This window comes from Eleutherodactylus coqui, chromosome 11 (assembly GCF_035609145.1).
Source record: "Eleutherodactylus coqui strain aEleCoq1 chromosome 11, aEleCoq1.hap1, whole genome shotgun sequence".
Classification (NCBI taxonomy): domain Eukaryota; kingdom Metazoa; phylum Chordata; class Amphibia; order Anura; family Eleutherodactylidae; genus Eleutherodactylus; species Eleutherodactylus coqui.
In genome coordinates, this window is record NC_089847.1 from 39,825,812 (window position 1) to 39,848,444 (window position 22,633).

Genomic DNA, 22,633 nt, shown 5'->3' on the forward strand with positions numbered 1-22,633 from the left:
TTATTACCATCTTGCAGTCCTGGCTTCTCCTTTCTAGGAATGTGTGATCAAACTTCGGAGCAGGAGATGAGCTTTAAAGCGAGAGATTTAGCCGAGGATCTAAAAGAATAAAGGTATTTTACTCTCCTATCTAAAACACAGAAAATGTTTGGAGAGAAAGCAGATTAAAACCATATGAAGTATAGTAAATCCCCAGAGATCAGAGGATGTAATCTCTTCTGATTCCACCGGATATATTTCCCTGTGGAATATATATATATATATATATATATATATATATATATATATATATATATATATATATATGTTTAGCTATCTATTGCTCTCTCCATTACTCATATCTATCTATCTCCTATCTATCTATCTATCTATCTATCTATCTATCTATCTATCTATCTATCTATCTATTCTTCCGTGCATACATCCTATTGGGATTGGGTTAATGAATGACATTATAGAAGTAGTCACTAATTAATTCAGCACTGTAATGAGTCTTGAAGGTGACACAAGACTTGTGTACAGTGTCTGACACCCGAGGAGCTCTGTACTGGAAGTGATACAGATGTGATCTACTTTATCTTGCCTGCAAACATTGGATCTGGATCACAGTCACATAAATACTGAGTTTACATAATTTCTTTGGAGCACATTTTTATTTCCTGGGGGAAAGACCTATAATTGGCGGTAGGAACATTATCTGGAGACTTCTATGCTTCCTGATTATTGATTCAATTCCCAGGCTTTTTACTAATTCATTGAGTGTATTTATAGCGCTCATCACTAATAATCCCTGCTGTGTGCAGTTTAGAATTTATTTACAGGATTAACCGCGGCTTTAGATACATTAGCTACATGGATGATGCAACTGATTGCAGGTACTGTATCTAAATTTCTTGTTTTTTGTCTGTCGGAATAAAAAAAAATGTGTGCATCCGCAGGCTGGGAAGGGTTAATCATTGCACACCTCCTGAATTCTCTTTAGCATAAATCCACACCTGCAATTGCTGATTGGCTGGGGTTGTGCAGACCTCTGCTTTTTCATTGGCTCAGGGGAGGTGCTAATCCCTGGGACTGAAAGGGTGTGCTTTTTAAAGTGACGTCATGGCTCATTGATGCCCTGCTATGTGCCAATAATGACCTGCTCAGCTCCCATACAGTTTATAAGCAGACAGTTAATAATTACAGGGATCCAGGGCAGAGGAGAGAGAAGCAGGCTCCTAGATGGTATGTGCTTCCAGGAGGAAGGTAAGAGGGATGTGAGGGGGGATTAGCTGGGGCTGCACAGTTCTGCACACTGAGTGCTCCTCTCTGTGCTGCTCATCATGACAACACAAAGTGGCCCTGAGAGTTTGTTGGCCAACTTTTGTTTCCATTGTGGGAGGCTCTGAGACTTCTCATTTTCCTTGTTCTATCAAGTGGAAAGGATCTGACTGTGCCTGTCTACACTGGGGATCAGGAGAGGGTCACAGTATCCAGCAGCAGCAGCTACAGCCACTAATATTTACAGGTCCCTAAGTAGGGACAGGCTGAGTTCTCATTGTACAAACTGCCACACACTTTTCATTACCTCTTATTCACCTATACCTCATTGGTATTTGCTCATACTTCCTTCTCCGATTGTTTTCTGTAGGAGAATATTTGCTTTGTTATTGTACACTTATTCATTGTGCTATTCATATAACATTTAATTTGCATCATTGTTGAGATTATTATAGTTTTTTTTTCTCTATGTAATAGCAACTTCAGATCTATCTATCTATCTATCTATCTATCTATCTATCTATCTATCTATCTATCTATCTATCTCTCTATCTATCTCATATCCATCTGATATATATATATATATACAAATATGTATATTTATATATATATATATATATATATATATATATATTACTATAATGTTTCTTTTTATCACAGTTAGGTTTTATTTACTGATTAAAAAAAGAAGAAAGATCCCCATATTTTCATTTTTAAAACTATGCATTGCTTAACCCATAAGTAACCATGTGGGAATATCAATATTAATTTATATTATCCCAATAAAATGACACCTGATGCATGCACATGATTTATTAATTAACCCTGCATTGTGCTGAAGTCCCTTTGGGCACTTAAAGTGCAAGTCTTTTGTTAAGGTTAATGGGCCCAAACCATCTTTCAACAATTAGTTAAAATAGTCTTTACTTCTGGTTTTGCTGTTTGACATGTAATTTAAAACCCAACATGAAATATAGAGAAGACCTTTTTATATCGATGATGGACTGCTTATACATTACTAATTTATAGCTATCTGATATTAAATGGAAATGTGGAAACACATCTGTTAACAGTAAAATGTAATTTATGTCCTTGTTTTTACAAGCATATCCCTCATATTTAAGCCTATTAGGATTTGCAGAATGACTTAATATAAACAATGATTCATTGCATTAACATTACATCTATCTATCTATCTATCTATCTATCTATCTATCTATCTATCTATCTATCTATCTATCTATCTCTCTCTATGTATCTATCTAATATCCGTCTATCTATTTATCCATCTACTATCTAGCTACTGTATCAATCATCTATCTTTTTGCCTATATATTCATAGCAAAGTCTACAGTTGCTGTGGAAGTTTGAGGCTGAGCCATGGGCTGTTGTACTTTGTAAAATCATGCAATGAAGTATAACTGAGCTGTATGGTATTATACACAGCATATAACAGGGTCAGTTCACAATAGTTTCTGTGTTTTATAGCATATTGTGTATTAAAATATAAAGAAACAAATCCTCTAATGGATCTCTACTGGATACAAACTGATGGCAAAAGGTACCAGTTTGGAATCCAATAAGTTAGTTTTTTTAATTCCCTTGCTATGCCTTTGGGTTGTATAATTATAACCAGATCCAGTAAATTGATTAAAAACTGATGCAAACTGATATCATTTTACGCTCAGTTGCTCAAAACAGTTTGATCCATTATACCAGAAGATTCCAAAAGAAAACACACAGCAAAATACCCTAGAATACCGTATGAGTAACTATAAACAGTAACTGTAGCAAGTAGAAGCGTTTGCCAAATTATAAGCAGACATCTAAAGGCAAGGCAACGTTCTGTAATGGGGGTTTGTAAAAGAAAATGGCGCGCGTTACTAAGTCAGATGGAACTGATAAAATACATTGGCTAGATATAAAAATCTGTAGGTGGAGCATTTTACCTGGAGTATGGGTTTAGTGAGAGCCTCAATGTGGAGCACGGTCAATATGGCTAATATCAAGAATATTACAATATGATTCCTATTCAGGCACAAGATATTTACAGCACACGGTTTGATGCACTAGGCCTGTTTCTATGGATGCCTTACATTTTAAGCGTATTCCAGTCACAGGTTATTATGTATATTACACATCATTGTATGTTTTTTATACTTTATTTATTTATCTAAGACCCTGCTTCTACAATATTTAAGAAAGGACTGATATATTAGCAAATGAATAATAATAACTACTGCAACATTGTATATTACATCATAATATTTTGCTATTAAGTAAGTGGCAGCAACTGAAATACATTATAATGAGAAATGTACAATATAAGTGTATCACATTTTAGGCAGATGTTTAATATTGTCCCAGTAGTATCTCATCTATCTATCTCCTATCTATCTATCTATCTATCTATCTATCTATCTATCTATCTATCTATCTATCTATCTATCTATCTATCTCCTATCTATCTATCTATCTATCTATCTATCTATCTATCTATCTATCTATCTATCTATCTATCTATCTATCTCATATCTATCTATCTATCTATCTAATTTGTAAGAAGAAGTAGTTTGGTCTGCAGTGGTGATATTAGATCTCTGCACAAGTCAGTTTTCTGTGTGCTAAGCAATAATTGAAACACAGTCTTCCAGCAGACTGTTTTCGAGGTGCCCAGGGGGCAGATTGCAGTGAATTATAAAGCAGTTTGGTAGGCACTGTTTATAAACATTATTTAAAGCTGGCATTAACAAGAGATCTTCCTAGCCTGACGTGAAAAGCCGCTGTTTCAAGGCATCTGTCTTTCCTAATACATTTGTTTGGCACACTGACTTCTAACTATCTAAATGCTGGAAAATAATTTTTTTCCTGTGATCTCCAGATAGTTGGTAGATCATCTTTAGTGTCTAGGGACTGCTTAGGAGCAAAGGCATCTGTGCCATGAGTGAAAAAAATCTCACAGAAAAAACATTGTGCTATTATGTTCATTCAATGAGCTGGAATTTAAGCCTAATTGTTCTTATGCTATTCCCCAAAAAGGGTCATTATGATAAATTGTTTCTAGTTCTGTCCAGACATTTATAAGACAAAGGAAAGTTCTTGTAGCGGTTAAGATTGTTTTAGGCGATAGCTTACCATTTCTGTAAGTGAACTCTGTCATCCGATCATGTGCAGCCTTTACAATATATTTATATGTATAGAATAATTATAATATTATAGTATCATTATAATTTGATAATATGGCATTATAATAACATTCATTTTTTTGATATGTGCAAAAATAGGAAAAAAGTTTTTCTGAGTGAATGCTTTCTTAAAAGTATTCAGATTAGATAGGTTAGGATTAGGTTTCAGTTCTAAATTTTCATAGACAGTCTTCAAATCCCTTCGGGTCAACACCAGGCAGTCATAGGAGTTGAAGTTGCGTGTGCGTAGGGGGGGCACTAACTGACTAAGTCAAGTCAGTGTTCATTTATAGGCTATGTCTTGCCTTGTATGCTAAGTTCTAAGTATCGGCTTGTGTTCTAATAAAAAAAGAGTTTTAATTGTAGTAACAAGCTCTGGATAGAATGCAGCTCCAAGTTCAGTATAGCATCCAAACCTGCAAAGAGTTTTACTTTATCATTTGCTGATTTGGTTGGTATCGAAAAGAAATTCCCAGAAAGCAGCCACCTATTAAAAATACTACAAACATAATTTTTATTAAATAGTAAGAAAAAGGGGAAACTGATACTGCCCCTATTAATGACCTAGGACAACCCTCACTTGAATAGGAACACCCGCCATGACAAGAGCAACCCCTTACTGGGACCTACCCCCCGAAAACCCTAATAAACCCTAAAATAAGGTTGGATAGAGGATAGGTAATCTAAAGTCAACCAAAACCATATAGGTAAATATTACGGAAGTAGAAAAGTAGTTGGTATCTAGTAGCCAAGTAGGCATCTAACCCTACAACGTGAAATCGTTAATGAATACCTAGAATAGATGCATAATTTCAGCTGATTGTCTGGGTTGTCTTGATTTTAAAACTCTTTGACAGCAGAGGTGGGAAAGGCCAACCGAGTGAAGATATTAAAAAATGTGAGATTTACATAACACTAATGAGATAACAAAAAATAGAATGTGCTGACATTTTGCAGAAAATAATGCGGCCTACTGTATTTTCTGGTAAAGTCTGCTGATTACACAATGGGAAATAAAGAAAATCCAGAACAAGAGGAACACTGGCGCATGTCAGAGATTCTTTGAAGTAGTTTGCTAAAGTAAAGACACACAGGGATCGCAATGAAATTATTGTTCCACAGAGACCCTTCCCGGCTTCCCTCATTTGCATTTTATTTATTTACTGCATAAATTGTCACAGGCGTAGTAATTTATGCACTAGCCAGCACAACATCTGCTGGGAGCAAAACAGGTAATGTGGCATTTAATAATTTTACTTAAGAAAGTAATTCAGCGTTTAATAATTAGATCAGCAAACATTACATTTTTTCTGAACGCACTGACTTTCTGTATGTGTTATGTCCTTTCACTGAATGGGTACAGTTACAAACAATTCTTTAGTTTTGATTTCTTTTTGCTTGAATCATTAACTGTTTACATGTATGCCTTTAAGAGTTTCTAATTTTCTTAAAGGGGATACCTAAAAATGGCAACGATATGATTACTTTATTGGCATGCAGTACTACTTTTCACCACTGGTGGTGACAAATAGTTCTAAAATAGGCCCGCCAGTTCTAACCTCTAATTTGGGTATAGCAAATCTTTTTGAAATGCAAATATCTTTGTGCTGAAAAGTCTCCCAGATACTATATTATTATTTTAAAGAATGAATTCATGTTTTTTGAAATTAAATGCACCGTATTCAGCATCATTTAGATATTTTTAGAATTTTTTTAGTTGAGCAGTGGCCTAAAAGGGAGTAAATGTAGAACTATTTCTCACTATTTTATTTTGTTCTCAAAAGTAAGTTCTTAGCATTAAGGGCAAATGAGAACGGGGGTAAATACATCGAAGGAGTAGCATTGCATACAAATATAATGCATGCAGAACAAATAGCTCCTGTACGTTGAATGAGGTGAAAATTTTTTTCAAAGGGTGCAATATGGCGAACATAGTCAAGAAAAAAAAGAGAACAGAAAACCGCTAATGATGAAATGAGTCACAGCGAGAGTTCCCCATGTCCACTAGATATGTAACTAGCAGAGTAGATACTCACTACAGAATACGGGTTAGGTGGTTTATTGAAGCATACAACGAATGATAGAAAGAATGATGTAAAAAAAGTTGGAATTTCCAAAATAAATTTTTGCATTGAGACTTTTGAAAATGGGATTCCATTACTATTATGAATACCATTATGTATTCAACACATAGACTAATTATGTATCAAATGTTGTAAGATACCAAAAATAGATTAAATCCATCAGAAAATATGGCGGACACCATATTCACTAACATATGACTCAGTTTTTGACAAACAGCCCAATACTTTCCAATGGGAATTTGGCTAATTGGGCACTAAGTATTGACATATTTATGTACATATACATGGAAGCGATAAAGAGAGACGTATGGCCCAAGGCAGCACTAATTGTCATATGGGGCTATGCTGCTGAGGATTTGTGCCAAATATGCGATCCCAGGGCACAAAGTTAAAGTGCATCTGTCAGGTCTGCCATCTTATGGCAATATATGATAGAAGGGGCCTCTGAGCTCATGGATATGTTGTTTTCAATGCAATGGTATTTCTATGCCAACTTAGCCAAAGGAAATCCCTGAGGATACATATATATATATATATATATTATTTTTTTAATAGTTTTTTTTTTATTTCGTGGTTGTACTATATAGTTATTTTATTCTATTTTCTTAACATGACCATGGGGGTTGGCCATCTTACCTGAGCTGCAGTTAACAATATATATATATATATATATATATATATATATATATATATATATATATATATGTTTTACATCAGCCACACGGGCCCTAGACCCAGTGGGCAGGAGGGGACATATTAATCTCTATGGTGGAGTGTTGTGGACAACCTCTGTGTCCTCCGTGTCCTTTGCAGAGGTCATTGTGTAAGGAGGCGGAGGAGGTGAGCTGTGACCATCACCTATTGTGAGTGGTGTATCCTGTGGTATCTATGTATAGATGTTACCTTTCATTGTAATCCTGCCTGTGATGATAATGATACAAGTGCTGAAAAGTTTTCTCTACAGAACAGGAAGTATGAGATTATTATTAGGCTTATTGGTCAGTGTAAACACTTTGTGATTTTCAGATTTTTTTGAAATATGAATTGTGTAATTAAAAATAAAAAATAAAATCACCAAAAAGGCTAAAAATATGTTTAATGTAAAAACTGGATTTATACAATAGGTCATTTACCGATGACACATTCTTTTTTAAGTGGTTTTCTTACATTTGGAGCCAATCTATTTAGTTGATTATCCACCAAATTTTTGTCTCTCAGAGCATTTACTCATTTTTCTTTGAAGACTTAAAGCACATAAATATTCATCGTTATAATGTAGATTAATTCCATGCAAGAATATGGGGAGGCTTAACTCGCAGCACCTTGACCTCAATTCCAATTCTGTAAAACAACCCATACATAATAATGTATATGTCATTCATAACACTTAGGTCTTCTTATGTATTAGAGGTGCTGTTGGCTTCCTTTAGGCAATGGAACCCAAGGGCCACTATTACCTCTGCACCTCCTATATCCATGCACTGTTGGCAACATTTATGTATAGCCCTCTTAAGTTTTTCCTTTGGCAATGTTGACTATTACCATGGGACAGTGAGGATATATTGGGAGAAAGGATCCCAAAGTAGACAAATACTTGATGAATTTACATACCAGGAAGTGCCCAAACATCGTGCTTGTAAGGTGGCTAAATAAAACTGCTAAACAGTTGCCTTGTAGTACTCCCAGTCGATAAGCTATGGAATGTAGCTGTGCCGCTGCCTTTCCATAGGCCCAGGCACCATGTTTAGCATCACCTCTCAATCAACGGGTGCCTTGTCCATGCGAACCAGTAGTGTTGAGGTTGCACATCGCTATCTCTCTTCTATATTAGGCCTATTTTTAGTTGATTTAATTGAAGTTTTTCTTTTGTTGTCCTTCCCTGACAAAAATGTGACAAATGTATCAAACATTGTGCACCAGTTTACTAAATTTCTTGCAAAGGAAAAAAGAGCATGGCAGAAAAGGACTTCCATTATGTTGATCATGATAAACCCTCCCACAAGAGATATGTCAACCCAGCAATGTAGTAGCCTTGTACAAAAAGTTGCGTCTTTTTAGAAAGTTGCACATGATAAATGTGTCTTAAGCAATAACTCCATCTAAGCCAACCATTCCTCAGCAAAAAAAAAGAAACAGCATAAAAGCACCAGAATAAGGCGTCCCCCAAAAAATGATGAATAAGTCAGACATAAAAAGAATAAAAATAAGCAATTAGTGCCAATAAAACGGCGTGCAGGCAATAATATAATACATTTCCTCCTTAGTCTTTCAATAAGTGACATTGCTAAAATGATTCTAAAATTTGCAACAAATGATCAGACGTGCAAATCTTTGACATGTGACTCTAGGCGAGAGAGGCATTTTCCTATGTACCGCAGAGTTCGTGTCTGTAAAGCTCACCTCATTGCACTGCCGTCATGTCTAAAATAGCTTACAAGTCAGAGTATTAGTTTACACTCCACTCAGTTGAATACATAATTATGAGACTTTTGCAAATATGGCCATGTCCTGGCTTTATAGCCTGCATGGTCATTTTAATACAATACCTGCCTATTACTATGTTATCAAAGCATGATGTTTATTACTATCGACAAGGCAAATGGTCTATGCAAAGTCATTGTGGCCGGTGTAAAGGATATCACATTCTGTAGCCATCTGTAAAACTTTGCATAGAGATTCAGTAGTAGGAAATTAAACAAAACGATTTATCCGCTCTGTACAGTATAGAGCCAATGCCTTGTGATCCAAGAGCACAGGAAATGATGCCATGACTCAGGAAGGCGAGCGAAGATATTTCCAGCGGAGGGAGTATTTATTTATACAGGGTTAGGCCTGGTTAAGACAACAAGATCCTAAATAAGGTGCTAGTAGATTCAGTTGGGGACCAGCGTACAGCCGGAGGAAAACATATCTCTCAAAAGTTTTTATTAATATGCTGTCTGCATAAAACACCAAACCAAACAGAACTTTCTAGATGTATCCAATCGGTGCATCCAATGTTTCTACTGTCAAACCTGGTCCGTGATACAACACCCCGTGCAGAACTATGTGCTTCGCAAAACAGTACACAATATGGTGCATAATATAGTTTCATATTGTGCAATGTATTATGGGCCGGTATATACCCAGCCATCCGAATGAGGCCTTAGGCTCCCTTCATGCATAGGTTTTTTTTTAACTTGTATTATTTTTTTCTACGCGTTATTTTTTTCTTGCGGGATTATTTTCTTCATCCTTTGATTCATTTGTACATTTTTTGTATATGTTTTTTTCTTGAGTTTTTCAATTCCTTTAGAGAAGCCTTTTAGGAAACATGAAAATCGACCCAGCTTGAGCATTCTATGTTTAAAAAACTATACAGCACTGACCCAAAAACACCAAAAGTGAGAAAAATGTCACCAAATCACAATGAAGTGCACTTTGTATTTCAATAATGGCTTTATGTTACCATCTGAAAAAAAGGCTGAATAAAACAATGCAAAAAATGCAGCCTAAAATGTTGTCAGATCTGAAAAAAAAAATCACTGATGACTAGAGGAAAGAAGGTTTCATCACCGACACAGAAGGGGGTTCTTTACTGTAAGAGCAGTGAGACCATGGAACTCTCTGCCTGAGTATGTAGGGATGGCGAACTCGATAAAAGAGTTTCAGAGGGGCCTGGACGCCTTCCTTGAGTGTTACAATATTATGTGTTACAGTCACTGATTACTACAGAAGGGTCGCTGATTCGGGGATTATTCCGATTGCCAGATTGGAGTTGGGAGGGAATTTTTTTCCTTAAAATGAGAAAAATCGGCTTCTACCTCATGTTTTTTTTGCCTTCCTCTGGATCAACATTGCAGGACTATAATAGGCTGAACTAGACAGGCATGTGTCTTTTTTTCAGCCTTACATATTATGTTACTATGCCTATGTCTCCATTGTAGAACACCGCAGACACCTTGTGAGCTGATGTATAGTGCCTCCATACAGTGCTGTATTACGGAGATTGTATTCACCAGGAGCATTGCGGTAGGTAGGAATACCCATGTAATATGATAATATTGATCTTTATTTATACAGCACAAGCACTTTACAAATCAGAGGGTACATGAACAGACACAATCAGACATTACACACAGTATTAAACTAATACACATTTTGAACAATAGCAGTAAGGGTCCTGTTTGCAAAATCTTACAATCTATGAGGAACTAGGGGTGACACAAGAGGAACAAGTATTTGTTCTTTACAATGGTCTTGCCATCTTTTATATAACTAGGGTACTATATATAAAGTTTCATGAGGCCATCACTGGCTAGAATCTGTGGCTGTACTGATATGAAGTGTCTGAATGTGCGTGAAGTGTGGCATTTATTGTGGAGAATGTGTGAGAGAGAATGAAGAAGCGGGGTGAATGGAGAAGAGTTAGATTAGGGAATGTGATAGACCTCCCTAAAGAGATAAGGGTATTGGGAATTAACTTCATTTGGGTAGTGCATTCCAAAGAACTGGTGCAGCTCAGGAAACAATCTTGGAGATGGTTTAGACTATGGAGAAACGTAGTCTAAGATCATTAGTAGAATGGAGAGGTAGAGTGGTAGACTGAGATGAGAGAGGAGATATAAGGAGGTGCAGCACTGTGGAGAGCTTTATGGATGAGAGTGATGAGTTTAAATTGTATTTTATAGTGGATGGGTAACCAGTGCAGTAACTGGCACAGGATAGAGAGATTGGTGTAACAGTTGGATCGAAACTGCAAAGACCAAATTGTAATGAGTTACAGTAGTCAAGAATGGATTAGGGCAAGCATAGCTGGTGGAGCTAATGCAAAAATCTCGGAGATGGGCGTGGGAGGTTCGGATTATGTAGGAATTTCAGGGTGGTATTAGAAAGAGTGACTGTTCGGCATTTAAGCACCCAATAGCTGTCCTAATAACAATGAATGGAGTCAGAGTGTGCTGGAGATCTCTTCTGCCCCCCTTCATTCATTGCAAACAGGCAGTCATTCAAATACGAACGACTGCCTGTTTATACTGAACAAGACATCACTCATTAGTCATTGTGTTTCAGTGAGCTGAGATGGAATGACTAGTGACTATTGAGTGACTTCTCAATTAGTACCTTGTCAAGTGTTGTGTTTACGTGGCCTGATGGTTGCCCATAATCACTCTTTGAATGATTATTTGGGTGACTATTGGCCTGTGTAAAAGTACCCTTAGACTAAGATTATTAGCAGAGGGGAGAGAACAAGTAGGGTGGTAGATAGAGCTGAGGGAGGAGACATAAGAAGTGTAGCACTGTGGAGGGAGTGAAAAGTGTAAATTGTCTTATGACATCCAATGGGACGTGGCATAATGGCCCTTATTTGTAAATGTGTTTTCGACAGATTTGTGTCTAAAAGTGTGCCAGAGTTAAGGAGCACAGAGATTTAGACAAATGTACAAATAGTTTGCACCAAAAAGAAGAAAAAGATCCAACAAGCTCATTTATGAAGAATCTATCAATAAAACTTAATAAAAGTTGGTGTAAATAAAGAGGCATTTTGTCCACACTCATTTGGGAGCATTTTATGGTGCAAATCCAACTACATGGAGAGGGTTTTCTTTCCTTGATTTTGCCCTATTTTTTGTTTTTTTTAATCATTATTTAGACTGTTGACTAATTATTTTATATTAGTAAATGATGCAGAATAAAATGGTTGTACTGAAACATATTTCTGAATGCAAACTGGCACAATTTGGCACACGTAGTAGGGTTATGCGGAAATTGGCATATTTTGTGGTGCAAAATAAACTACATGGTTCGGGCTCAGCGTTTTTTTCACGCATGTATAGGCGCGTTTTAAAAACGGCTCCATTAGAGCCAATGCTTTTCAATGAAAGCAGTCACATGATCCGATTTTTAGAATTAAAAATCGCACCTGCAAAATCTCTTAAAATTCGCACCTGCAAAATATAGGACATGTGAGTGCCAATGCACCCGGTCACAATATTTTTTGTGGTGCCAACCATATTTCAGAATACAAATTGGCGCCTACAGAATTGCTATATGAAACTTCGTGCATTTTTTGTGCATCGTTCCTATTCCTGGCACAGCGTAAATTGTGCCAAATTTATAAGTCATTGTGTCACTTTTGTAAATTTGACTCAATTCAAGGCAGTCGAGTTCTAAAAAGAATTGGCACAATATATGCCAATATACATAAAAAAGGGTCATATTGGTTTTCTATAAAATACATATAAAATCTGACCGAAGAAGTCTCCTTGTGTTGGAGCTGTAATACAGTAGTGGACATACGGTCTTACACAAAATGAATTTCTTATAGACAATACTTTCAGTAGTTTCATAGAAATTTGGCTCGTTTATTCATATTCTTTTTTCTGTGTTATAGACTGGCATGGAAGATATAATCATGTACTAATATAATTATACAATAGCGAGCAATATTCTACTGCAAGCAGGTAACAATGGGAAATTTCTTTCAAATTCTACAGTCATGTCAACGCACACAAAATGAAATTATACAAAGGTAGCAGTTGCCCCTGACCCGATGCTTGAGGGGCCCAGAGGCCCTTCCCAGCTTCATGCATGCCACACACAGTTGAGGCATATGTTGGCGCTATAAGAATTTTGTTTAGTCTAATATCGCTATTCTTTTAATTGAAAAGTGATATTTTTCTAACATGTTGATACATTTCTAATGAATGTTTTCAGTATTAATCATATAGTATAAAGCTTCTCTAAAGCTAATAATACCGCATATAATTAGACAAAGGAATGATTTACGGCGTCTTTAGAATCTGCAGAGCAATGAATGAAATTCTCATATAAGGTCCAGAATTTACACATATTTTGCAGGTTATTTAAAGATTAGGAAAAATGTATAAATAGATGTCCAATTTTGGATTTATAGTTAACCCCTTAGGCTTGTTCACATAATGCAGCTTGGGATTCATTTTTTAATCTTATATTTTAAGCACAAACCATAATTGGATTAAAATTAGGAATAATATTAAAGTCTTTCCTTTAGGCTAGAATCACATTTGTGGTTGTGGTATTTTGGTGTAGTTTTTACTGCTTTTATTTTTAAATGGTCATTGTAATTTAAGGCAATTTGTGTTAGTATAATGGCCGATGTGATAACTAGCAAAAAATGCAAATCCCTTTTCTTACAGAAAATTATGGGGGGTTTTTTGCTGAAGAATCAGTCTGAAGTACTGGCCACTTGGGGGTCTTCCTTCCTTCGAATTTCCTGTCCACTATATGTTGTAAAGTGAAGTCTGTCTCTAGTAACAGAGGCACCAATATAAAACATAGGAAGTGGGGGTAGGGGGATGACTCATGGTACCCATAGATTGTTTGGAGAGAGGAGGGGTGAAGAGAGATGAAAAGAGACTCCCACAGACATGGCTACTGCTAATAGCAAGCGATTTACTGTGTTGCAGTCACTAAAATCACATCTACACTGCTCAGTACTGCTGTATAGTATCCTGCATGATACTGTTATTTATGTGTGCATGCTACAGACAGTTAGGGAGCAGAATCTGCAGTATTCTCTATGGCAGTGTACAGAAGATAGCATAACAGTTGCCTACACCCAGAAAGTGCTGACACAAGTCATATAATGGTCGAAAACAGTGTTACTATTCATGTACACATGTGGTAGCTTATTCTTAAAAGTCACCTGAAAGTGCAAGTATGCTTTAAGGCAACAATGGGATTGATTTAAAAGAAGGAAAATTATAATTAACTCTTGCTTCCTTTACAAGACATTTTAGCTTTGGCTCCTTAATGCTAAAGGATGTACATGTACGTTTTCTGACAGTGAGGTTTGTATGGAGCAAGCCCAGGAGCTGATCCCACTCCATACACTGCAGGTGTTGGCTGTCACAGACAGAGATCAGGTCTCTGTGGAGGCCAAATCACCACTTCCAGGACTCCTTGTTCTTCTTTATGCTTAATATAGTTCTTAATGGCATTGGCTGAATGTTTGGGGTTGTTGTTCTGCTGTAGAATAAATTTTGAGCCAATCAGATGCCTCCCTGATGATATTACATGATGGATAAGTATCTGCCTGTGTTTCTCAGCATTGAGGACACTATTGATCTTAACCGAATCCCCATCTCCATTTGCTGAATTGCACCCCAAACTTGTAAGGAACGTCCACCAGGCTTCACTCTCGCCAGCAGACATTCCGTATTGTCCCCAGCCCATCTGCAAAAAAAATGCCTTCTGTTACAGCCAAATATTTCACATTTTGACTCATCAGTCGAGAGTCTTTTATGCAGTAAATATAATGACATTTTTGAATTATAGTCATATATATTATATATATAATATGTGGAACTTTGCTTCCAGTTGACCTTCTGCACGCTATTCATATAAAGGGCAAGCTCACACAAGCGTGTGGTAAAATGCTGCATATATGACGCAGCGTTTTACCGCAGTGCGGACCCCCATATCGCCCCGCATGACGGCGCTGTCATGCCCCGGCTCCTGGTTTCATTTCTTTTTTTAAATTTCCCGCTCTGCTGCTTAGGGACGCTGCTTATAAAAGCTGCACGACGTTTTACATTCACCCATAGAGAACAGTAGGGTTCTATCGTGTGTAATATGTGGTGAGATAGAACATGCTGTGTTCTTTTTTACTTGCATATTATATGTAATGGAAAAACGCTATTGGGAGTGTAACAGCGGAATTCAATGTATTTGAATTGCCACAATGCACCATGTATTGTACGCGTAGTACGCAATTCAAATACGCTCATGTGAGCCCGGCCAGAAAGTAACATTTTAAGCCTTGCAAAATAAAAAGAATATAACATTTTTAGCTGCTGTTTGTACTTTTGTTTCCACAATTTTTTTTGATAAAAGCTTTAATTTTTCACTTTAGCGCATATATTTTTTATGTCAATAGGGTTTCCGTAAAGATGTCTGAGCGGCAAAACTCCCTTGCTTTTTTTTTGCTAATCTTTCAATGTCTTTAAAAACTTGTAGAAAGCTCCATTCAAGCATTTTTAACGGTGTCTTTTGAAAAGCAGTTGTATATGTCAAAGATGCCTAATAGGGTATGTCGAAAGTACTTGTCTTATTAATTTTAGCACAGCGGTATTTTGCCTCAGCGCCATCAGTGTTGCTATGTGCAATAGTCATGCTTGCGTTCTTAATTTGATAATGCTGCTTTAGTAGGCTAGAGATACTTCTAATATAGTAGATGAATACATGAATAAGACATAAGAAACAACTGATATAACATGAGAAGATCTTACATCATATGCAATCCACTTTTGACTTGTTGCCAGACTATATAAAGCTTGTATATTAGTTTGGGACTTGCTGGTGTATCGGGTTGCGGGTCTATTAGATTGGCTATTACTGGTGTAGGATATAAAGTAGTATGAGCTATATATTACAGGAAACTGTAAATACACAATATGAAGCATGGTTACGATAATATACCATAGTAAATGTACCTTATTAGATGATCATTCATCTACCATTGGTTTATGGATATCTCATGGTAGAGCTTTGAAAGCGAAGGTTCTAGGCTTTAATATACGAGGGTGAGTCAAAAGTTATCCACACTCCAGTTATATTAAAACTTCTGTTGGCCGCACTGTCTTATCAACGCTCGTAATACCAAGATCTATAGTCTTGCTGCAGCTTATGGTCTAGTCCACACGAGAGGTTAACCCCTTTCCGATGTGCACCTTACATCTACAGCTGTCATCAGGTGTCTGTATGCATGGAGCAAGCTCGGGAGCCAATCCCACTTCATACACAGGGGATGATGGCCATCATTGACAGTCAACACCAGCCTGCAACAGCCATAATTGGAGATTACACAGAATGTAGCTGTTAACCATTTAAATGCCTTTGTCAATTCTGGAAGCATCATTTTTAATGCCCCGATCAGCTTTTGGGAGTCCCAAATGGCTTTCCCACAATCGGGAGCCGTCCAGGTGTCATGGCAGCCGGAGGCCTCTTGAAGACATCAGTGCTACCATAAATGATTGATAGAGTATCAGTCAGAATGCAGTATAATGCAATATTAAAATCTTGCTTTCTACTGTATATAGGATCAAACAATCGCAAGTCCCCTGTGAGGACTAAGAAAATATGTAAACAAAAGTAAAATACAATTTTTAAATATTACTATAAAAAATAAAATATATTAAAAGTGAAATAAAACTTTTCCTGGTTGTTGCATCAAAAGATTAAAAAATACATAAAAAAATAAAATTGCATCAATGCATCCTTAAAAGTCCAAATTATTAAAACATCACAATATTAATCAAGCATGAATAATAATAATAATATTTATTTGTCTATACAACTTATTCCGCAGCGCATGATGAGCATCATCTAAAAAAAAATACACAATGCCATAATTATGTTTTTTGGTCACCCCGTTTCCAAGAAAAAATTGAATTAAAAATGGTCATAAAGTTGTATGCTACTCCAATTGATATGAATAAAAACTACAGGTCGTCTCGCAAAAACAAGCTGTCACACAATCCAATCAACAGAAAAATAAAAAGTTATGCAGGGTCAAAAATGGGTCAGAAAGACATATTTTTTAAGCAGCAGTACATTAAAAAAAAACAAAATAAATTTGGTATCACTTTACTCATACTGACCCACAGAATAAAGACTGCCCTTAAATACCATTAAAATGGTGCAATTGTGCTTTTTTTCCATTTTGCCCCTCTTAGAAATCTGTTAATGTTTTTCAATACATTATATTGATGTACTTTAAATGGTACCATTGAAAATTACTATTTGTCCCACAAAAAACAAGCCCTCATGTAGCTATGTTAATGAAAAAATAAATGAGTTTTTGACAGTGGGGAGGAAAAAGTGGAGACAAGAAAGCAAAAAGAGCTACAGTGGGAAGGGGTTAAAGTCATGACATATTATATATATTACTGGCAGTAAAAGGGATAGAAGCTAAACACTTTCAGAACAGTTTTTTAAAAATGTTCCATTGTATCTAACTTGAAAAATTAAGTAACTTATAGTCTTTATTAAAAACATCTATCATTTTTTTAGTTGTGTCTACAGCTCCTATGCAGACCTATGTATTTTATCGGTAATATAACACAAATTCTATAGTCTAACCCTGCAGCCATATTAAAAGCATATCTAAAACAAAGGAAAGTGCTTCATAGCGCAACCCAGTTTATATAGGTAATGTTCAGTACTGATGGAGATTCCCCTCTGGGAGGGGGATCCCTAGTTGAAAGTACTGACCTTGGGGTGTCTTGTTTAGAACACAACACTTCTATGGGAACATTTGATATAGGCTCGCTGCTGTTCTCCTCTAGTCATCAAGGACCATAGGTAAGTATATCAAAGGATGGGATGTTAAAATGAAGGTTACAATGGGATGGCGCTGCTTCCTAAGAAGATCTCAAAAGTGGTTCAAGTGTTATTTAATTAGGACTTCATTGGTGACAACAACACATTTCAAGACCGGACTGGTCTTCCCTCAGTTTTGAGACTGGTGGGTAATCCTGAGGAAAAGACCACTTCAGTCTTGAAATACATTGTTGTCACCAATAAAGTCCTTATTGAACAATACTTAAACCACCTTCTAGACATCCTTGTTAAGCAGCACTGTCCCATTGCAGCCTTTATTTTTCCACGTCATCATTTTATTTACCTGCACCCATATTGTAATCCTTCTGTTTCCTTCTTCTTGGTACCATATGAAATAAATATTAGTAAGAAATAGAAGACAGATGGTATGAGAGAGTTCAATTGCAGGACTAGAGTACACAGAATAGTCTACTTTTATGTTTTGTTTTTTTTAGTAAAAGTCTATGTATAGCTTCACACTCTTTTTTAATCAATATGTTTTTGGAGATTAAAAATTTTTATACTTGATTTTCATTAAAAATTTCTGATTGTTTGATTTCTATGCTTGTATTGGTTTCCAAGGCACTGCAGACTGGGTGATTGCAATCTTAGCAAATTCTGTCAGTTACAGTAAACTGATGGGTTGTTTCTCAGCTCCTTCTCTAGCCTGCTGTCCTATTACATATGTTATCCTATTCCACTATGTATCACAGTGCAAGAGGGTGGTGGAGGAGATCAGGAGGACAGAAAGTAGAACAGAGAAAGCTACTATTACAGAGGGCTTTAGTTCACTATGGGTGGTATCAGCAGTGAGAGGGGATGGAGCAGCAGCTACTCAGGGAGAGGATGAGATAGATGGAGAGATAGCTGTGTAGTATTTAGGGGGTGTGGTTATGCTACATGATCTCTAAAGGAGGAGAGGGCAGAAGAGTAGAGATGAGCGAGCATACTCGCTAAGGACAATTACTCGATCGAGCATTGTCCTTAGCGAGTACCTGCCCGCTCGGAAGAAAATAATCGGCTGCCGGCAGTGGGCAGAGAGCAGTGAGGGAGAGCGGGGAGGAACAGGGGGGAGATCTCTCTCTCCCTCTCTTCCCCCCGCTCACCCCTGCTCACTGCCGCAACTCACCGCTCACCTGCGCCGGCAGCCGAACCTTTTCTTCCGAGCTGGCAGGTACTCACTAAGGACAATGCTCGATCGAGTAATTGTCCTTAGCGAGTATGCTCGCTCATCTTTAGAGAAGAGCTGATCTGGTGCACTTTCATGAGAGAGATCAGCTAATCAGTGCTGGGATTGTGCAAAGACAGAAACTTGAATGTAGGAGAGCTGGTAAACTAAGTATGAGGCTTTCTAAATGTATGAGAAGGAAACCGCAATGCAAAAAAAAACTTAAGTGCATCATTTTTTATGCAGGGATGTAGTAAGAATTGTGTTTATTGATTTTTTAAGCACAACGTTTTCCATAACCTTTAAGACTATTTCCAAAGTTGTTTCATTTTTCATTGCTGATACATAAAAATGCTAAAAAAATATTTATGAAGATGGACCTTCCATTTTATTACGATTTATATATGAAAAATGATAGGGTTACTTATGTTATTGTGAAAGTATATACAATAGACTGCAGTGGCAGACATAGAGCACATCTGGATACAATGTTTAGTCTATAAAGAACAAGACTTTAGTAATGAAAGGAGGAAAACTATAGTGTCATACTAAAACAATGCTAGAAGTCACCTCGAAAGTTTCACAGCCTGTATAGAAGCTCTTGGGTTGTGCACTGTGCTTTTATGGGGTCACAGAAAGCCTTCAGTGGTTTCTAATATTACTAGTTATCATTATGTCTGCATATTTACATTTCATGCTCCATTCATGCGCCATTCATAGAATGTATCAACATTCCTATCACTGCCTTAAAGTTATCAAAGCTGTATCTTACTGTATATATACTTGAATTCATTTTTTTTTCTTTTTTTTCAGGACCAGTGTGAAGCACTCACATTTGATTGTAGCAATTCTAGAACAATTCACCCCCTGCAGTTGTATTCGCGGATTACAGCATAGAGATTGCATAGATTAATTTATCATTGGAGAAGATGATTTTCACCTGAATGACAAGGCCTGTGGTTCTGTCACTGTGCTTGTCGTTGTAGTTTTGCATCAGCTTTAGAATATGTTTTGGGAAATCTTTATTTCTTGCACCTTATGACATGCCTCTCAGAATGCTTTCCCATTGTCAAAAGTGATATGAGCATGACAAATAGCGTAAGTCTACAAATGGTTAACGTAAGAATATTTACAAATTGATTTCACCCACTTAGTTGATAGTATTAGACACCAGGTTAAAATGATCGAATTGTTTCATATATGAAGTAGAATGTAGGAACTATGGGGCAGATTTATTAAGACTTGTGTTTCATATGCCAGTCCCAGAGAATGAAATCTATACCTGGTATGGGCTTTCAATTTGAACTTTTTCTATTCTTAGAACTGGTAAATTGGGTTGGATGTTTCTGGCCACGTTTCATTTTTCTTGCCAATTTTGAAAAGTGATGTGAAGGATAAAATCTTGCAAAGTTTAGTGCCAAATTTTGCAGAAAACGAGTGCAAAGCTTTTCATAAATTCCCCCAATAACTTTATTACTTTCAATTAATTTATTTATCTACTATTCTTTATATTGCATTAACATATTCTGCAGCACTTTACAAAAATCGTCAATCATCCCAATGGGGCTCACAATTCAATTTGCCTGTCTCTGATACACACTTTAGACAATTTCATAGAAAGCTATCAATATGTTTTTGAAGTGTGAAAGAAAATTTAGGGAGTCTTGAAGAACCCCAGACAAACACTAGGAGAAGATACAAACTCCATGATAAATGTTGTCCCTAGGGCTCAAATTTAGGATCGAAGTACCAACCACTTACCTACTGGGCTTCACAAGGGTTTCATGGATTTCTTATTGACTTTAGCAATGAATACTGCTGAAAGTGAGTCCAATATATAGTATTTTAGATTAAATTTGAAATGAAATAACCAGGATTTCGTTTTGGTGAATATTTCTATATACAGAAAAGCATTTTGAGACGACCACCGAAACATGCATTGGTCTTCTAGTGAGGTGGGATTCTCAAGGAAGTTGGCCAGTGTTCTTAATATATAGTGAAGCGAAAAATCTGCTACTGGAAATCTGGTCTGGATAAGAAGGTGGTCTTTTGGAGAGCTTCCACTATAATAGTTTTTGTAGGCGAACCAAGGAAAAATACCATTGGCATAAAGGCACACTAATGCACTAAACAATTAAATGATGATTATGTAAGACCAGGCTAAACCCTCCCAGCAATTCATCCATTAAGCTTCTTCTTTACTTTGATCCTATTTTGTGTCATACCGCAATCAAAACTGAGAACTATATAAAGAAATTTTCTATTTCTGACCCAAGAGATTGCCCATTTCCCCTTCCTCCTCATAATCGTATGTCTGGCTGTAAGCCCCAGGTTTTAGCCATCTGAAAATGGAAAAGATGGACGGATGTTTTCTTAGATTTCTACAAAACTGTTTATTTCATAAATAAGCAGAGAATCCTGCAGAGTGACCAGCCTTGTGGCCAAGTGTTTATATTATTTAATTTGATGATTTAATTTCTATGCTTAGTGCTTCCTTCAAGAGGACCTGTCATGTCCTCATGTTAGAGGGTCAACTGAATGGCTTTGCAACCATGGTCCCACTGCATTTATCACTGGTCTACAATACTACTTACTAACTCCATTCCCCCATATGTGTTACCCTTAAAGCGACCCACAAGTTTTGGGACAAAATTCCATGCAGGGACAGGAGGATAGAAAAAAGAAAATCATATATATGCAAGCTCTCAAAGGTATAGGAGGCATAAACATGAAACTGAAGTGAATGAGATGATTAAAATCCAAACTTACTTCATAGGGAGTTGGTGAAACTCATTCAACCCCCCAACATCCGGGATGGCTTATCAGCAATTGATATCCATTCATTCAAAGCAGAATCTGTAGGTACCAGTCAGGAAAACCCAAATTTATTCCATAAGGTAGGTACAGAAACAGGTGCAATGTGTTTTGGTACAAGCCTGCATCTTCTTCAAAATGTATGGACTATCATTAAAGCAACCCTCCAGTCTCGAAACAAAATTCCATCCAGGGATAGTAGGAGGCAGGGAGAATATTATCTGCAATTGTTCTTCTCTGCCATCCCTCCAATCCACCTTTTCTGGGTTATGTTTTTGGCTGTCCGAAGAGTCTGCCGCAATTGTCTACCTACTTAATACTCACTGTACACTGCTCTTTGTTTAACCAGTGCTGATCAGTCATGTGAGCAGCTCTGGCCAGTCAGAGAGCTGGTATAGTGCACTGGTAGTCTAGCACTACCAATACTCTTTAAGATTTCGTTGGCCATTTTGGATGGCTGAAAATGCAACTAGGAACTGATGCAGTGAAGGGATGACAGAGAAACACAAGTGCAAGTATACCACCATCCCTCTCCGATCCCAAGACAGAATTTTGTCCTGAAACTGGTGGGTCATTTTAAATGTAACTGAAAGTGCTTTGAATGTATCAAGAGAATAGTCCCCACTGCTCACTGTCAATGGGTGACATCAGATTTGATTGATAGTTGGCAGTTTCCACCACTCACTGTCAATCAAATCTGGCATCGCCCATTAACAGTGAGTCTTGAAGACCACACACTTGACATATTCAAAGTGCCTGAAGCCGAAGCTAAAGATAGG

The 22,633-nt window shown here is 36.9% G+C and overlaps 1 long non-coding RNA gene across 1 annotated transcript; it reads left to right on the plus strand.

Annotated features, from left to right (window-relative positions):
* The first annotated feature begins 1,130 nt into the window (after nucleotides 1–1,130).
* LOC136582194 (uncharacterized) lies at nucleotides 1,131–20,905 on the plus strand. Its single transcript, XR_010787155.1, has 3 exons — nucleotides 1,131–1,245; nucleotides 10,456–10,540; nucleotides 19,854–20,905. It is a non-coding gene; the product is annotated as an uncharacterized lncRNA (long non-coding RNA).
* The last annotated feature ends 1,728 nt before the right edge of the window (nucleotides 20,906–22,633 follow it).